Source organism: Crotalus tigris, unplaced genomic scaffold (assembly GCF_016545835.1).
Source record: "Crotalus tigris isolate CLP2741 ecotype Arizona unplaced genomic scaffold, ASM1654583v1 scf7180000019126.842475, whole genome shotgun sequence".
Classification (NCBI taxonomy): domain Eukaryota; kingdom Metazoa; phylum Chordata; class Lepidosauria; order Squamata; family Viperidae; genus Crotalus; species Crotalus tigris.
In genome coordinates, this window is record NW_024097388.1 from 549,662 (window position 1) to 568,171 (window position 18,510).

General features: G+C 35.1%; 1 long non-coding RNA gene across 1 annotated transcript in view; it reads right to left on the bottom strand.

The window, feature by feature from the left end:
* Positions 1–12,814, bottom strand: part of LOC120315449 — a 28,026-nt gene extending 15,212 nt beyond the window's left edge. The window contains exon 1 of the long non-coding RNA XR_005558690.1: positions 12,720–12,814. This is a non-coding gene — a long non-coding RNA (uncharacterized LOC120315449). The remainder of the gene's footprint in view (positions 1–12,719) is intronic.
* Between the last annotated feature and the right edge of the window lie 5,696 nt (positions 12,815–18,510).

Here is an 18,510-nt window from a genome sequence, read left to right on the forward strand (position 1 = left end):
TTTTTCCTTCATTTTTATTCTTAGCAGCAACATACATTCTCTATTCATTCTACTGAAGTTTAATATTTCTTTTAATATTCTTTATATAGCTTGCTTGCTTGCTTGCTTGCTTGCTTGCTTGCTTGCTTGCTTGCTTCCTTCCTTCCTTCCTTCCTTCCTTCCTTCCTTCCTTCCTTCCTTCCTTCCTTCCTTCCTTCCTTCCTTCCTTCCTTCCTTCCCCTTAGCATATACTATTCTCTCATTCAAGGTTGTGTAGGTTCACAGAAATAGATATCTGCCACACATAGTACTTTGGTCAGTTGAGATTTTCACATCTGATTTTTAATAACACTGAGATTAGTTTAGAGACTTTCATTGCTACGAATAAGAACATATTTGGCACACTTGAGTCATTATGTCACATACATAGTCACAGTTCAGTATCCCATGTACTTCCATCATAGACTAAGATCTTTACTGTTATTTACATCACACTATTTGCTAGTTTTGAAGTATAACATGCAGATGATTTAGCATCTAGATCAGTGGTTCTCAACCTGTGGGTCGGGACCCCATTTGGGGTCGAACGACCATTTCACGGGGGTCATAAAACAATGCAGTCTGCCATTTTTTTCCCCTTTTCCTTAGCTGTGCTACTCCCTTTTATTCTATTGGCTTTTGAAAGCCAATAGAATAGACTCTCTTCAATAGAGTCTAATTCTATTGGCTTTCAAAAGCCAATAGGAATTGTCCAGGCTGTCTCTGCCCTGCTGAGCCCGCCAAAAGTCCCATTCTGCAAACGGTGCTGCACCAGTTGAGTAGTCCTTGACTTACGACCGGTTGAGTAGTCCTTGACTTACGACCGGTTGGGGGTCGCGGCATTAAAAAGGTTGAGAACCACTGATTTAGATAGTCTGGCTCCCTGATAAACAGATTTCTGGAAGCTTTTAAAAACCAAGCTTTCCTGGGAGGACTGAGGAATGATTGTGACCACCATTATGTGGATGTCCATTTATTATTTTTATAAAAATCAATAAATATCATAATTGTTCTTCTGAGGAAGCATTGTGTTTTAATGTTTTGGTATTCCCTGGATGTTTTTATTGTATTTTAATATTCCGCAACCAACTCTGAATCATGAAGATTTGACAGCATGCAAATGTGGATAAGTGAATAAAAACTTGGTATTGATGTGTTTTCTGTCTTCCATTTCCTGCTATAACTGTGGTTTGTTGGATCCTGCTATATTAGCACGTGTATGTATATTGTTCCTGGTGTATGATATTGTAGATAGTATAAGATAAACCACCATTTAATATAGACCACTGTTTACTGGGTTTACTCCTGGGTTATCTCGTACAATAAGACTGTGCACGCTCTAACAAAGCTGGGTGTCTTTCTCCTGGTGTACTACATGACACTGGCTTTCACATAACACACACACACACACACACACACACTCATCATCTCTTTCTCTCAGGTATATATCATCTTTTTAGAATATGTGTGAGCACAGACAGGAAGAGAATGTATTTTGCAGTTTTATGCATTCTACACATATAGGCATCTGTTCAGTAGCTATCTTGTTTTATCTCTCAAATAGCATATTTCAAACACATAGACATCCTCATCTTTTGCACTGACTTTTTCCAGCCCCCTCCCCTTCCCCAATGCTTCCTTAGATTTCTCAGACAATGTGCAGCAACTCATCTATCTAGTCCTGTTACTTACTCGATTACCAGGGAGAGGAAGCCATAGTCATTTTAATTCAGCTAAAGAATCTTGTCCTCTGTAAACAGTTCCCAGTCTAATTCAGGGGGAAACAACATGATGCATTCCGTAGGTTTGAATTAACAATTCCCTCAGTCCCAGGCTGTTAGCCATATTGGCTATGGCATCTGAAGCAATAAGAGTTTAAGCACCAAAGATCTGAGGACAGATGATTAGATTTAATCCGTTTTGCAGAAACTATACAATGCATCCAGTGCCATTGCCATTTGCCTACATCCAACAATGTGCAATTAGATGAGACAGAAATGTACCATTTCACAAACAAAATCTGAATTGTTTCATTTCTCTTTTTAGGAAGGGCTGTGCTGCTTCTTTTAAAATTCAATGCTCACCACAGATAAGACATTTTCAAGAGAACTCAAGCGTAATATAATCTGCTTTGTTTAACCCCAACCTTTCCCTATATTGATTTTGTCACACAGCTTTCAAAATGGCTTGTCCTGTGGGACTCTTCTCTATATCGGCAAATATCTTTCTTGCTTCTGGAGTTGAAAGTAACCGATATTAGCAGCAACCCTCATAAAAAGAGAAGTGGTCTATTAGCAGGCCCAAAGGAAAATATATAATTCCAGATGAGCATAGGATATCAAGATTTATCTCTATACCTCTCTATCCATGTACTGTATATGTGGAACTTCAAAGGATCTCTTCAGCTTGAAGAGGCGTCCATTGAAACACCTCTTCAGTGCTACTTGACAAAGTAAAAGAATTGTATGTTGTTACTCCAATTGGTGGTTGGTTCTCTTGCACAGGTAGAATCCATCTGACTTCTACAGGTTTCTCTGTAGTTGTGTACCTAAGATGCACAGTCTACAGCATCCAAATACTGTGCTACTACAGCTCTCCACATTAGAGCTCTCAATTTGAAAGCAGCAGTTCAGAAACATTTGGTGGCTAAATATTTCTTTCTTTAATATATGTAATTTTTATTAATCTTTACTTATTATTTTATTATTTGTATTTAAATATTTAGTAATGTTTAAATAAAATATAAACATGAAATATTATAAAGATTAAGAAAAAAGACAAATGTAAAAAGTAGTGCAAATATATGTGTTTGTATATATGTGATTGCCAATCTTTCTTATAGCAGTTACAAACTTATTGTCTCTCTTCTCTCTTTAAAGTTATTTAATTTTTATTCTTCCCATATTTACCTTTTTTTAATCAGCAAATCTATAAATAACCAGTTTATTTTTTTCCCTTTCATCAAGACTCTGTAAGAGGTATTCAGTCTTTAATGAAATCACTTGTTGCCTTACTTCTGATCAAACCGGTCAATTTTGCCATTTCCGCTAATTATTTTGTCCTCATGATCCATTCCTCCATTGTGGATATTTTGACTTTTTTCCATCTTTGGGCATATATAGTTTTGCTGCAGTTATCATATACAAAACCAATCTTCCATAATTCTTTTCTAATCAGATTTCCATAAATCTCAATTAAAAACAATTCTGATTTCATCTGAATCATTAATACTTTTATCATTATATATGTATCTCCCTCTCTCCCTCTCTCTATAATATTTATATCTGTCTATCTATCTATCTATCTATCTATCTATCTATCTATCTATCTATCTATCTATCTATCTATCTATCTATCTATCTACCTACCTATCTATCTATCTACCTACCTATCATCTATGTTTTTCCTTTTTTTATCCACCATGCATGATAAAAATAACCCTTCCAGATTTATAATAGTGATTAGAAGTGCCTGTTATACATCTTAGATAATTTATCTGGCATCACATACAAATGGTTCGTCATTGTATAAAAGTTGTCTTTTAAAGTGTAAGACCATGTGAATTTCAGTCCTTTTAATTGCATTGTCTCCCTTTGGACTTTCTGTATATTATAACCAAAATTTTATGATGCACTTTTTAATATGTTATTCCCTCTCAAATATCAGCAAAGGTTTATATATTTTAGCAGCATGCAAAGATTTCCATCTCTTGATGTACATTCTATGCAAGAAAGGCCAATGGGACAGATGTGCTAGCTCATTTAATGCTTGTCTTCTTTGTGATTATAGTCTCAAATCAGGTTTGAAAAAAAATGAAAATTCTTCACTATAAAGAGCCATCTCCATGTATGGAAGCTAGAGATAATAATAACAATGAGATCAATAATGATAAAATTACTATGTTTTATCTAGTTTCCTCTTCCCATGCATAAAAAAGATGACATTGATTTATTTAGTAAAGTAATACACACATGAATACAAGAAAACTGACAGCAAAACAATCCCACCCTCGTTCTAAATCTCTACCTGGTTGAAAAGCTATGTTTTAATTGCCTTTCTAAATGGTAATATTCAAATTACTTGACATCATTTTTAGTTCCCAAAGTAAAAGATTCTTGAACCATTATTGTAAACTAATAAGAAATAAATAAATGAATGAATAAATTTAAACAAATAAAAAATATTTTTGCAAGTCTGTGATCATTCAACAGTTCCTGAAATTGGATTATGTGTTACTACAATCCTAGAATAGTAAAATCCAGTTCCTTTTATGGTTTATTACCCCTACATAGCAGCTTTGATTTTAATAGCACTCTATGAATATCTTTGCAGCATCTCTCACACAAATGAAGGTTATACACTGTAATCTGGCGTCTTTTAAAAGAGAGCCTTAGAATGGAAACTACTCCACAATGGATACTTTTATAAGAATGTAATGTCAATATTGAGGAAATTCTACTTTTGCCAAAATCATTTACAGTGGTCCAGGGCCCTAAACAAGAAGAATCTCATTGAAGAGAGAAGAAATTTATCTCACTGTGATAGGAAAAGTGCTCACACACCACCACACCTAATATCACGCAAGGTTCCACTGTACCAGTTTGGTTTTTCTGCCTCATTATACCACATTTATAGTCCACATTGCTTTCTCCTTGTCTTTGAAATTTGGCTTTAACTCAACTCTGATTTCTTGAGGAGTAAGCAGATTACAGGAAGTTTTGAGTTTGATGTTTGGAATAACTGTCTGGTTTTTTGTGGCTGAAGTGATGAAACCAAATAGACCACACCTCCCTCTTTGGAGGCAAGTGTTTAAACCAGGAGTAATGCCCATCTGCTCTCTGTTTGATTGATTCTTCCTCTCCGTCATAATGGGCACCAGTGCAGATCCAGAACTCCTCCTTTACCCCACCAGCATGCCCTTTCCTCCGCTCAACAGGGTATATGCCGCAGTTATTGGTTTAGCTATTATTACCAGGGCTTTCTCTGATTGGTCACTGCAACATAAAAAACTTTAGTGGAACCAGAACAAGGAAGCAAGCAAAGGTCATCAGTGCCCACTGTTCCATTGATGAGTTTTATTTCTAATATGCTGAAGGAAGAAAATTAAACTGCACAGTCTATCACTGAGCTGCTAAGTCATTCATTCATGTAACCTTTGGATACTCATTGCTTGAAAATCATTGCTATAACCTCCAGAGCACTAGCAACATATGCCTGAGTAAAAGAGAGATTTTAAAAATATCAAATCTGCCTGATGAAGAGAAAGAGAAGGATTTTAGAGTGTGCAACATTTTTCAGTGTCAGACCCACTTGTGTTTGGATGATATCCAAGTGTCATGATTCAAAAACTAGTGAGATCGAAACAAAGATCTGGGTGGGGCGAGATCAATCTACATTTAATTGCACTTCACTTAAATATAAATTTAATTAAAATTGAGTTAATTAAATGTAAACTATATGGTCCCACATCACATATTTCATAACTGTCCCTTTTTCGTCAATTAAATTTCAATTCATTGGAATTTTTGAAGCTCTGAAGAATATAGACAGCATCTCTCTCAAATAATATATAGCAAGGCCAGGATTTTCCAATAAAAAATAAATACAAATTATGTTTTATACTAATAAGCCTCTGCTTGTATGTGCTTTATAGAGGTATATATAAAGCATACCATCAAAATACATATTATGGTAAATAGGAAAGAATAACCATTCAGAAAGGCAGGTTTTACATGGTTTAATTATAAAAGTTTTATTTCTTATACCATCAAGAATAAGTTTGTCTGAAAAACCTTGCAGTTTAAGATTACAATCCAAAAATGCACGTAATAAACAGAATGTGATTTACTTCCATATAAACATTTCTAGGATTTACTCCATAATACTGAATAAGTACCAATCCACAATGGACCTCATTGCCATTTTGTTTTGTTTATCAACCTGTGTGCAACTTACAAAATAAGATTAAACCAGGAAGTGAAAAAAATAACAAGTAAAAAATAAAGCAAGTTTATATTACAAATGTGCTCTTCGAATCAAGGCTAAGATTTTCAAGTTGTTCATCAATAGTAGTTTTGATATTTTTGATATTCCTAGGATAAAAGGAGTACATCCTGAATTTGAATCAAAATTATTCAGAAGATATCATTTTGATAATTATGTATTCACACAAAAACTGATGGTTACAAAGAGTCATACAATTAAAACTTCTTCAGTGTTGTAACAACTTTAATAAATGCTTTCTCTTATTTCTACAGAAAATATAGTAAATTATTGAGCAAAAAGATGATATAATTGTTATGCTGAAATCAAGGGAAACTATTCATTATTTATCATATGCTGCTGATGTTGACATTTTTAACTGACTCATTAACCAGTGTTACTGGCAGGCAAGCATAATATTTTATTAAGAAAAAACAAACTTTTGTTTTACATTATTTCGCAATGTAAAATACTCTTAGGTTTGGGGAACTGATGTTTATCCAAAGAACAAAAATGGTTGTATGTAAATGTCTGCCCACTGGGTTAAGTTTGTCAGGAGAAAGGTAAATTTAATGTAATGGGAGTTGAGTATTTAATTTTGCAGTAAATAAGTTATAGCAGTGATTCTCAATCTCTTCTTCACCATGGACCCCCTTTAAATACCTTTTGTGGCCATGGACCATGGCTACAGACCTTCCCCCCAAGACTTAAGATTTAAATCATAAAATTTCTTCAAACCTTCATAGGCCCTCATGACATCGTGGCCCCCAAGGGGTCTGCTGACCACAATTTGAGAACCACGGGGTTATAGGGTCAAGAACAAATGGATAGATAATAAATGTGGATTCAATGCGAAAGACAGTGACCAGTATGACATATCTTGATTTGGTCATATAGATACAATGGATGAGGATTAAACTGCAAAGTAAAGTTGTGAAAGAAGAGTGGAACAGTCAAGTGAAAGACTTCAGAAGTTTATGCTTGGATGGAATTGATAAGTTCCTGGAATAAAAAACTGAGAAGCTTAAAGAACAAAAAGGCAATGTATGAAGTGCTACATGGAACTAGTGCAAATAAAAATGGTTTACAAGAATAGAAGGATATGGAGAGATATAATGAATGATGTAAATATAAATCAAATGTTTCTTTTCTTTACTTTCTCTGATTTTTTTAAAATTTTGAACTCCTTTTCAGTGTTCTGCATAACATACCAAACTTCGAGAGTAAATAACACAATGGTCACATATGTAAGCATAGATGTCTGCTAATTTGATTATGCCATACATGTCCTGATGATGGAAATATTCAACATTTGTAAAGGGTAGAAAAAGAATTTTCCTAGAGGAATCAGCTACTCAACTATAGACATCACTGGATAAATGTGAAACAGTATCTGTCTCCCTGCTCCACCTATCTATCTGTGTCTCACTGTCTCTTACCTGAACTTCACAGTGTTAAATGAAGGAGATTGCCCTGACAGCTTTCTAGAAGAAAAATGGGCTAGACATATAAATAAATACATCTGAAAGCATTCTTTGATAAGGATTGACACTTGCCAGGAAATATAAAAATTGTTAAGGTAAATTGCAGGATGTAAAAAAATAGGTTTCAGCGACTGATTGCCTTTGTCATCCTTCCCATCCAGGATAAGAATATGGAGGGATTTGTTTCAATCACTTTCCTAAGTGTACCTTCTCCAAAAGTAACCTTTGTATGCTGGCTAATTTAATTTGATAATAAGACATTTTAGGTTTTTTTTGTTCCACTGCTCATGTTGATTCCTCTCTTTCTGGCGTACTAGAGAAATCAAGAATCAATCAATCACTTAATATTTTCTGACTTGAGGGGATTTCAGAGACTTAAAAGTATTAACTAAACCTTTAAGGGTCCTTACCCTTGTAAAGAGAGTGCTTTGCAGCTTTTTTTTTTTTTAAAAAAAAATCAGATATGAAAATTCTGCCAAGAAGAAATTATGACAGGTTGTACATGTCTATGGAGATTCTCAGTCGTCAGGTCATGGTTGTTCCAAAGATGCTTTTTCACCTTTGAAGTCCAGTTGCCTCATGAAAAAGCACCTTTGGGACAGATTGTACAGTAAATAGCATCAGGTTCTTCAAAGACAGCAGGTTGTATTCGGATTTCCTGAAGTTGATTTTTCACAGCCAGAATTATATTAGTTTTCTTATTCTTTCTTTCTTTCTTTCTTTTGTTCCTTTTGAAGAATCTTGGTCTTCAAAAACTACCATTCAACACTCATAAACATCTGTTAACTGATATCTTATTAGTGCCAATGCTCAATAGATAAAAACTGAGTGACCTATTAAATAATCTTGTCTCCTCATTGCCTTAAATACCTAAAAAAATCTTTTCACTCTGCCACAGAACAACTTTAAAATTTCACAACTTTAGAACTTCAGAAGGCATTTCATTAATTTTTGTGGGTTGTACAGACATATAAATTATGTAAATAAATCAATAAAGTGTAACCATGACTTCCTCAGTTAAAAACCTGGAACAATTCTACTAGACTTACCCAGAACTCATGCATCCTCCTAAATCTACCCAGTATGAACAGTATAGCCAATTTGGGAGTAGCAGACCTAAACCTGGTTGGCTTGCTTTTGCCTGAGCTATGCTAGAATTCCCTAAGAGATTTAATGCAATTCTGCATATATTTTGCATCACCAGTTGCCCAAAAAAGATATTTATATCACCTTCTTGTCCTCTAGTGCCGTTGCCATCAATATATGTTGAATGTGAACATTTAAAAAACTGCATTAGTAGAATATTTATTGGTTTCAAGACTTGCTTTTCAGTAGAAATATGTGCAGTAAGTTCTTAAAGATCTGGCCAGAAGCCAGAAGCAGAAATATTTATTGATAGACAAAACAGTCTGTGGGAAATTCTTTCTCCAATCTCTGAAATTAAATTTCAGCATAGATCTGGACAGTGAAGAAGTTATAGCTCCTAGATGAAACTCTGTTAAAAATCCCAGAAGCTTCTAGCTTTGGGATAGAAAATATGAAATGCTAGGACTTGTAGTTCAGCAACATCTACAGCAGGGATCCCCAACCCCTGGTCTGTGGACCAGCCCCAGTCTGCAGCATGCCAGAAACCGGTCCACACAAACAAGTGAAGCCCAATCCGTAGGATGCAAGCAACACGTGAAACCTACAGAAAAACCTCTCTCCATCCGGTCCCTGGTGCCCAAAAGATTGGGGGGCACCAATCTATAGGACCAATATTTTGTCATCCATAATCTGTAATGTAGGGAGCTGTCTTCTTTGTAGGAACTTGTAAATCTTTCCATAAGGGAAGCTACAAGAGAACTGAGGGCAGGAGAGAAATGGCAAGAAACATGGACTCCATTCATTTCATTTTTTCCTGCCTTTGTCATAACATTTAAAATGGCTTTCAGTCTCCTGAGGAAGGAGTCCATCCCCACTGTGACCCCCCACTCCACTCCTGGTTGGTGCTGCTTAGCAAGAGCATTCAGCATTTGGGGGGGGGGACAAAATAATAAGCTTTTGCCTCCCCTTCTTGTTTGTTACTGTGTGGAGTGCTTAAATTGATTATTTAATGTGACCTCACTGTACAGAAAACCTCCATCAAAACAGAAGTCCAGAAAATAACAATGGAGGACAAAGTGTTTTCATCATCACCTTCCTTGAAAAATGCACCTGATACAAAGTAGAGTGTCTAATCTGATTTTCCTGTAAATAATTAGTGATGTTGGAAGTAAAGTACCTCTTTTTTTCAGGTCACTGAGTAACTAGCTTCCTGGGCTGAACCTCTGAATCAATGGACTCATTGCTAATTCAGAACATGCTGGAATCTAATTACTAGTTACCAGCACCATCAGAGTCATTTCTTAGGGATTGCCTGCCATTTTATCCTCTCCAGTGCCACTTGTTTTCCAGCAGTAGATGCAGAGGAGTGAACTGAGCTACATAAAAAGAAGTGGACACTCAGAGAGCAGTTTAGCCAGAAATTAAACAAGGGAAAAGAATCCAATTCTTAAGCTTGATGCCTCATTGCTGGTTCCTGCAGTTAGGTGCATCTTGCACCCAATAACAGATGTGGGGATGCAGAACAGCTTGATTATTATAATTTGGAGTTTTATGGGGCTAGCAGAGGGGCAAATACTCAAGTAGCCCTTGCTGAAAATTAAATTAGCACCAGCCCCCAAGAGTTGATTGCAGAGTTCTCTGCCTATAGTGAGATTACATTTTGACACATTTTATAGGGTTTTTACATGAAATTGCAGCAGCTTCATTTCCTTCTGCAGTGATCTGGATTTTTTTTTTAAAGGTTGTGCTAAAAATCTTTTTTTTTTTTAAAGTAATTTTTCCCCTTCTACAGATAAGGCAAGATCTGTTCTAAGATTCAGTGGGAACAAGATGCAATTTGAATTGATTGCGGGTTCAATTTGAGAAACAAGACCATTTTGATGCAATGGGAGAATCATCAAAGTGCCTTGGGCTGCTTCTTTGGGGAAGGGGATGAAACTGTCTGGAGAGAGAGATATAGTAGAACCTTAAATTAATCAAAAGGTACTTTTAAAGATTCCTTGCCTTTATTCCGAATTAAAGAAAGCTGGGATGAGGAAAAGAGGGCATGGGAGTTTCCAAATGATTCATCAAAGGACTTTTAGAGAATTAACCAAATGACTCAGGTTAAATACCAGGTGAGACAATGAATATGCAGGGCTGTTTTGTTGCCTTGCTGCTCTATTCCCTTCTTGAGAGCAGATTTGCAATTGAACTTGGCAGAAGGCTCTATATCAGGGGTGTCCAATCTTGGCAACTTTAAGACTTGTAGACTTCAGTTCTCAGAATTCCCCAGCCAGCCATGCTCCACAACTTAAGTCTTAAAGTTACCAAACTCCTGCTCTATATTCTTATATACTGCTTGTATTCAAAGGAGCAGAGTGTATACAATCAATCATTGACAGCCCCACAGACAATTTCTCCATATTTTCATTATTTGTATCTTTTTAAATCCTCAGTGCTGACTAGTTACAAGTTTCTGTTCCCATGCTAGCAATTGTGGAGAAACATCTTTTACATTTTGCCAGGATGCTGACAAACTCCAGATAAATTTTGGTACTCGGTCAAGATTAACTATCCTATGATTTTAAGCTTGATGTTTCTTTCATGTTCTTTAATTTGGCATTTTATGAAATATCCAGTTTCTCCAATAGTCCCCCAAATGAGAAACAGTTCTATATTATTATCTCATGCAACATTTTGAAAGATATTTCACCAATAAATGGCATTACTTTATTACTAACAAATAGTATTACTTGAAAGTCAGTTCACTAATAAATAGCCATGAAAGCCTTTGGCTTATGGGTAAAAGTCTACAGATTTTGTCCCAAAATTCAAGTTACAAATATACATTTTCAAAAACAATGTTTTAAATTTATATTTTCTACTTTTTAATCACCCATCTCCATCAGAATTTTGAGTTGGCATACCTATAAGAATTAATCACTTACAAAGTTAGCTTCTTCTAGGAAGGATATGTTGTGGATCATTCATACAACTTAAAAAATAACCTCAGAAATTGCCCCAAAAAGTCATAATAATTTTCCTTGTTTATAATAATTCTGCTACTATTATGCTGATACCCAGATTACAGAAGCTCCATTTTTAAAATATGATGATCAATAATTTCTAGATTGTAATCCATGGGTTGTGGGTTGAACTATTTCCTAAACTTTTCATTCACTTGATTTTTTAAAAAAAATCTCCCTTGGGATAAAGAAAGAACAGGGAAGGAAAAATGATAGCACACGATCACAAGTCTGAGGGAAAACCAAAGGCATTTCAAGGTGTTTGGTATATGTTTCAAGTCAATAAATCAACATTCCTTTTTGAAGTAAATTAAAGGAAGGATCAATCAAACAAATAGGCATATCACATTTTCCAGGATCATTCCCCCTTCCTCACATAAATCAGACTGAATTTAATCAGATGAAGACAACCTAATTTCTAAATCTACACTTGTGCCTTATGAATCTTTAGACCACCTTCAGAACTCAATAAAGATTATTCATAAGGGATGATGAATGAATAATGTTCTCATTTTGTGCAGGGTAGATATCACAGGCAACTAAGTCCAACAAGAATAGGGTGCAGCTCCATAAAGAAAGTCCATTCACAAAACATTTTAAGAAGCAAGATGGCAAATCATAATATTAATCAGGAACATATTACAATTATATTTTCAATCTTTGGGTTCCTTTATCCATCTATGGAGAATGGAGGCACAAAGTGGGATCATAGCTGGATTATCTGAGGCCATCTCATTCTACAATTTTTCATTTATATTAATTACGGATCATCTAATTTGGAAGTAAAAATGGATTGTTTGTGGAATATAATAATATAATAATTTCTGCTCAAAGAAATACAAGAATTGGACATCAAACAAACAAAATTATTAATAATTAATTGCAAAAGGCAGGTTTACCTGGAACAGCTTACATCCTGCAACAATATTTTTGATACCATCAAACAACATCTGTGTATCCCAGGACAATAAGTAGATTAAAAATGTCAAATCCAATCAACATCTGGCTGACAACATATGAATCATCATCAACAACAACAACAATATTAATAATGTTAGAAAGATATAGCTTTTTGACCTGCAAATTTAGACAGTTAATTCAAACTTGAATTCTTGAGGTATCCTGGAAGCAATTTACTCACATTCACTCCATTTTGGAAAGAGCCAAGATTCGTGTGCATGTGTGTGTTTGTGTAATCAAGGCAGAGAGCACATCTTATACTCCTGCCTCTTGTTCTCCCCACAGTAACAACCCTGTGAAGTGGGTTGGGCTGAGAGAAACTGCAACTGTCCCAAATCAGCTTTCCTGACTTAGTTTTTAAGCCAAGACATTCCACTACTACACTATATTGGCTCTCATACAAATAGATAATTAATTTTCAGAAAGAGATTATCAATATCATGCAAAACAGATATATGTCCATATCTTCAAAATGGTTCCTTGGTATCTTGCCTCATATAGGACCCTGTCTCATTTCAATAACAGCTTTTATTTTCCTAGCATGCTCTCGTCTCAAATTCTGCCATTGTCTGATGTTGTGGCCTGCCAAATCAGACATGATGCAGTATTCACAGTACTATTTAATCAAATGTTGGTAATATTAAAATAGAAAAGCAAGCCAGAGTGGAAAACCTGCAGAGATAACATAGTGAAATCAAAGAACAAATAGATGTAAGAACAAGGGAAAAAGCAAGAACTCACCAGTATCTGGCATTTCTACAAGTGATTCAAGCAAAAACTCTACTAGCAATTCTTCGGACTTTACCAGTTTCAAAAATGATTCATTCAAGCAGCAACTTTTTCTCAGATTTGCCTGCTTTCAAGAAGTGGGGGCTTGTCTCCCACCATATAATAAAGCACTCTTTCATAATTTTGCAAACCATGCACAACCTGAGCAGTTACAATTATTTGTGGGTGCTTCAAGGTAACTGAATTGGGTCTGTCTGAATAAAAATAAAACTTAAATGTGGAAGTAGTAGTACAGACTGTCAACATTACAGAGCCAACTAAGAGGGGCAGTGAGGTAAATACAGGCATGGTTTTATCTTGCATATATCTCTTAACATATCTCTACCTTACATATACCTATGTTCCTATTAAAATTACAAATAGCTGCTTCAATAGTCAGTAGCTCAAGTTAGAGTCTTACTCTACAGGAACTCAAATCACTTTTTTTAATAATAGCAGGTTTCCTCTGGATGAATCTGTGGAAGTATGAAAAAGAATATCTAAATATACAGTCATTATTATGGATTCATAGGATGCTGCACCCCAACCTGAAGTCATATCCTATGCACTACATTACATTAATCCTGAAGTAATCCTTAAGAATAATGTGGCTTCATTCCATGTATAGATAGTCCTCAACAACAGTGGTTAAGTGAGTTTTGCTCTATTTTACAACCTTTCTTGCCACAGTTGTTAAGTGAATCTGGCTTCCCCATTGACTTTGCTTGTCAGAAGGTTGCAAAAGGTGATCCCGTGACACTGGGACACTGCAACAGTCATAAATACATGCCAGTTAAAGCATGTGAATTTTGATCACATGACCATGGGAATGCAGCAATGGTTGCAAGTGTGTCAAATGGCCATAGGTCACTTTTTTTCCAGTGCTGTTGTAACTTTGAATGTCACTAAATGAATAGTTGTAATCAAGGACTATCTGTAAATGGAAATTGCCTTCTACTAGGCTAGATGACTTACAGTGATATTGTCTACTAGTAATTAGAAGATAGGGGGTGTTTTTATTATTATTATATTATTTGCTGGACATTTAAAGTTTTACTTGTAATAATAAATGACTTAAGTAAATACTATGTCACATTTCATGACATTTAGTTTGAGGCATAAACACTCTTTCAGAGAAGGAAAGCGCAGCTGAAAAAGTCCCCGAATCAAATATTTGATGAAAAAGAATTTTTGTATGTACGGAAAAAATGCATTCACATAATCTCTCTGTCTTTTTAGTTAAGACTTTCATCAAAGCAAAATATATGCTATGCTGTCAATCATAACTGTCTTTCTTATAAAGTGTGGTTCCTTATAATGCAGGTTGGCATTATTCCTTTAAAAATAGTACTCACCATAGAATTTTTTTAATCCCAGAAGGGTTTTTTCCTGAAGAATTTAAACCTAAATTAGGTAACTTGGTATTTTTAATATGCTCTTGTTTTCAAGACCGCATGATGAGTCACTGAACTTTCTATTTTAAATCAAAGAGTTGTAAACTTCATCTCCATATTTAAGAAATATGCATTTTTAGAGTGACAGCCCACATCAAATCAAGACACTTGATTGCTTGAATCAGAATGAAATAGAACTATATTGAACAAAGCCAACAGGGTTGAGTTGCAAAAGCTCAGATGACCACTTATACGAAAGCAACAAATTTAATTTTTCTCCATCTCTTTTGTGTTTCTGTAGTGTTTAAACCTGATTGCAGTTTTAAGCAGTAGTGAAGTTATATGGTTGAAAGATTAATGCCAGAAAAATCGAATTTAATTATTTTACAGGTAGTCCTTGACTTATGACTGTAATTGAGCCAACAATTATAGTCAAAAGTTCTGACAGCCATTAAGCCTGGGATTTTGCATGATTTTTTGCAATGGTCATTAAGCAAAAATGCTGGTTGTAAAGTGAACAGCATGGTCATTAAGCAAATTCCATAGTTGTTAAGTGAACCCATTGATTGTTGTGTATTTTTTTCTGGAAACTGGAGGCAAACACCAATTTTTTTCCACAGTTTTCAGAACATACTTCAGAAAATAGTATAATTACTTTTTGGAATAAATAAGCAAGTCTGTTCACCAGATTAATCTGAAGCCCAGTTCCTAAAACAGATTGGAAAGTTAGGAACAGATTTTCATTTAGCAGAGCAGATTTGTCTCAACCTGTTCCATTTTATTTTTCTGGCCTCCACAAAGCCTCAATCCCAATCTGTTTCTTTTTTTCCCCAGCGCTACAAATGACAATATTGCAACAGCTTTACTGAAGGAGAAGAGATACTGAACTCAGTGCATGATGGATAATTAAAGGGAGGCTTGCAACAAGCCCCCCACCACCACCATTAGCCACCTAAAGTCACCTTTGGTGAGATGGGCAGCATACAAGTTTGATAGATAGATAGATAGATAGATAGATAGATAGATAGATAGATAGATAGATAGATAGATAGATAGATAGATAGATAAATTTGATAGCACTGACAACTTCAATCACATTTCCTGAAAAGTGGAAAAAGACCTATAGTGTTACTACTTCTTCTGTGGTCTTTTCGTTATCTAGTATCTCTTCCTGAGGATGAAGTGGGCTAGCTAACCAAACCTAGTGGCTAATTTATTTGATGAAAAGTAAGTTTTCCTAATTTAGATTTGTATCTTCCAGGAGTTTTAGGAAAGGTATACTTTCCTCCAAAGAATCTTATAACATAAATTAGTCTGGAAGAGAATGGCTGAGCCAAAGTCACCTTCAACGATTGAGATTGGAGTTGAATTGAATCTTTCATCTGGGCCCAACACCCTGACTTCTTTTATCTCTCATATATTTATCTAAACTTATACAGCTGTCCAAGTTGATGATCCACCTACATCTCATGATAGCAAGTTCTGTACAGCACATTGGCAGAGACAATGGGTTTATCCATTATAACTCTGCAACAAGTTCCAATTAATATCAATTTCAATACTTCCAAAAAGAATTAGCATTAGCCCCTATGAACATTTTACCCTTGGACAAAGCCTCACCAATGTATCTGTCAGTAAGAAAAGCTATTCAAGACAATGGAGGCTATGGTCAGAGAACAATTAAAACATTCTGCCCAGAAGTATATTAAAAAATAATCAAATTTTAAAGAAGCATCACTTGGAAAACCGCTGTGCTCTGCTCTCTCTCGCTCGCTCTCTGAAATCTGGCAAACTTAATCTGTGTTTGCAAATTTCCTATTAAAAATTAAACATTTACATCTTGTTCATTTTTTCCCAGGCATAGGAAAATAAATTCTTATTTTTCAAAAACTTTGTCTGAATCCCTGACTGGATTGAGCTTTTTCTGGAGCTCATGTCCAATAGTTATTACACAGAATATATACTATATAGTATATCTATATAGCAAAAAATAAACATGGTAGGTAATGTGAAAGGATTCATATGTGCCAAATGTTGGAAACTGTTTTTTATTTTTTTCTTCCCTATTCCTCGGTTCAGAAAATCACATAACATGTGGTTAAAAGTCATAAAACTATTGCAGAATGGATTTCTCAGTGCATGCAAAGAATTACTGATTAATCATGTTCCTGTTTGCTAGATTCCTCAAATATGGTTGTGGAAACTTATTGAGATACCTTCTAATTATATAAAGTTATCTTTTAACTGAATCACTTTTCTAAAATTTAGATGAAATTGGGTTATTTCATGATTTACTACCATGGCTAATATTACTTGATTAAAGCTGGGCTAGGTTGGTTTCAACAAGATAAATGTGTTCTTTGCAGAGATAGTTATTTGAAGAAAAATACAAGTAGCCCTCGACTTACAGTCATTCGTTTAGTGACGGTGCTAAAAAAAGTGACTCATGACCATTTTTCACATTTACAACTGTTGTAGCATCCCCAAGGTCATGAGATCAAAATCTGGACGCTTGGCAATTGACTCATATTTATGACCATTGTAGTGTCCGGGGTCATGTGATCACATTTTGTGACCTTCTGGCAAGCAAAGTCAATGGGGTAAGCCAGATTCACTTAACAACCATGTTTCTAACAACAACTGCAGGGATTCACTGAACTGTGACAAGAAAGGTGATAAAATGGGGGAAATCTCATTTAACAACTATCTCACTTAACAACAAAAATGTTGGGCTCAATTGCAGTCATAAGTTGAGGACTACCTGTATTTTCTGGGGGGGGGGGGAAAGGAGCCTCCCTTTCTATTTGACTTACTTCCCAAAATAAATGTGCGCAAATGAAAGAAAGTCTAAGAAAAAGAGTTGAAATACAATCTCTGTGTGAAGAAGTGCAAGACATTTTACTCCAACTTGGATCATTAGTTGCATTCAATTTTTATAATCCATTAAATAGACCTGCAAAAATTAGTGTAGTTTAATCTATCCATGATCACTTTAACCCCATTCAATTTTAGTGGGTCAACAGAGTAGCATTACGTGGTCAACTCACCAATGTGGAGTTATCCCATAATCATTCTCTAATAAAGGGAATTTTTGCACTGTTCTGTTCACTGTCTTTTAAAATCATCCCCACCGTTCACTCACAAAAAAATTGAAGATGAGTGAACAGTTTGGCTCAGAGCTAATATTAGCTTATTTCTTACCTACCAACCTCCCTATTCTCATTAAATTCTCCCAGACACTGTGAGATTATGGCCTTGGTCCCCTTTTAGCATTTAAGTATTATTTCTCTTTCCTCTTGATTTCAATTTTGCTTTTATCAAATTACTTCTGCTCAAATTATCAATGTTTCTGCATTACCAACTCGCTCTTAAAACATTCTTAAAGATTAGAGAGTTAATGATTATTTTTGAAGGTGGGGCAGTACTTATAAATGCTTTGATGCAAGGCACATTGTTCCATCTGCAATGTGAAGAACAATATTCCTAACGTCTTAAATGAGTTTCAATTGTATTTAATATTTATTTCATTCAGCCATACATCTTTCACAGTGCAATTGGAGAACTTGCAGTAGAAACAGGACTGCATGTTCTCCGATTGTTCTGTAAAATAATGTATGGCTAAATGAAAGAAATATTAAAAATGCAGCCTAGCAAATAGCCAAAAAAAAAAAAAAAAGAATTAAAGTTTTAAAAAGCCACAACTTATTTTTCACGCCAGCCTGGGAACAGTTTTCTTGTGCAAAACTGAGCAAAAGAACAAAATTGTGGAAGAAAAAATGTGCATCCCAATGGGTCAAGAGTGGATTCAAG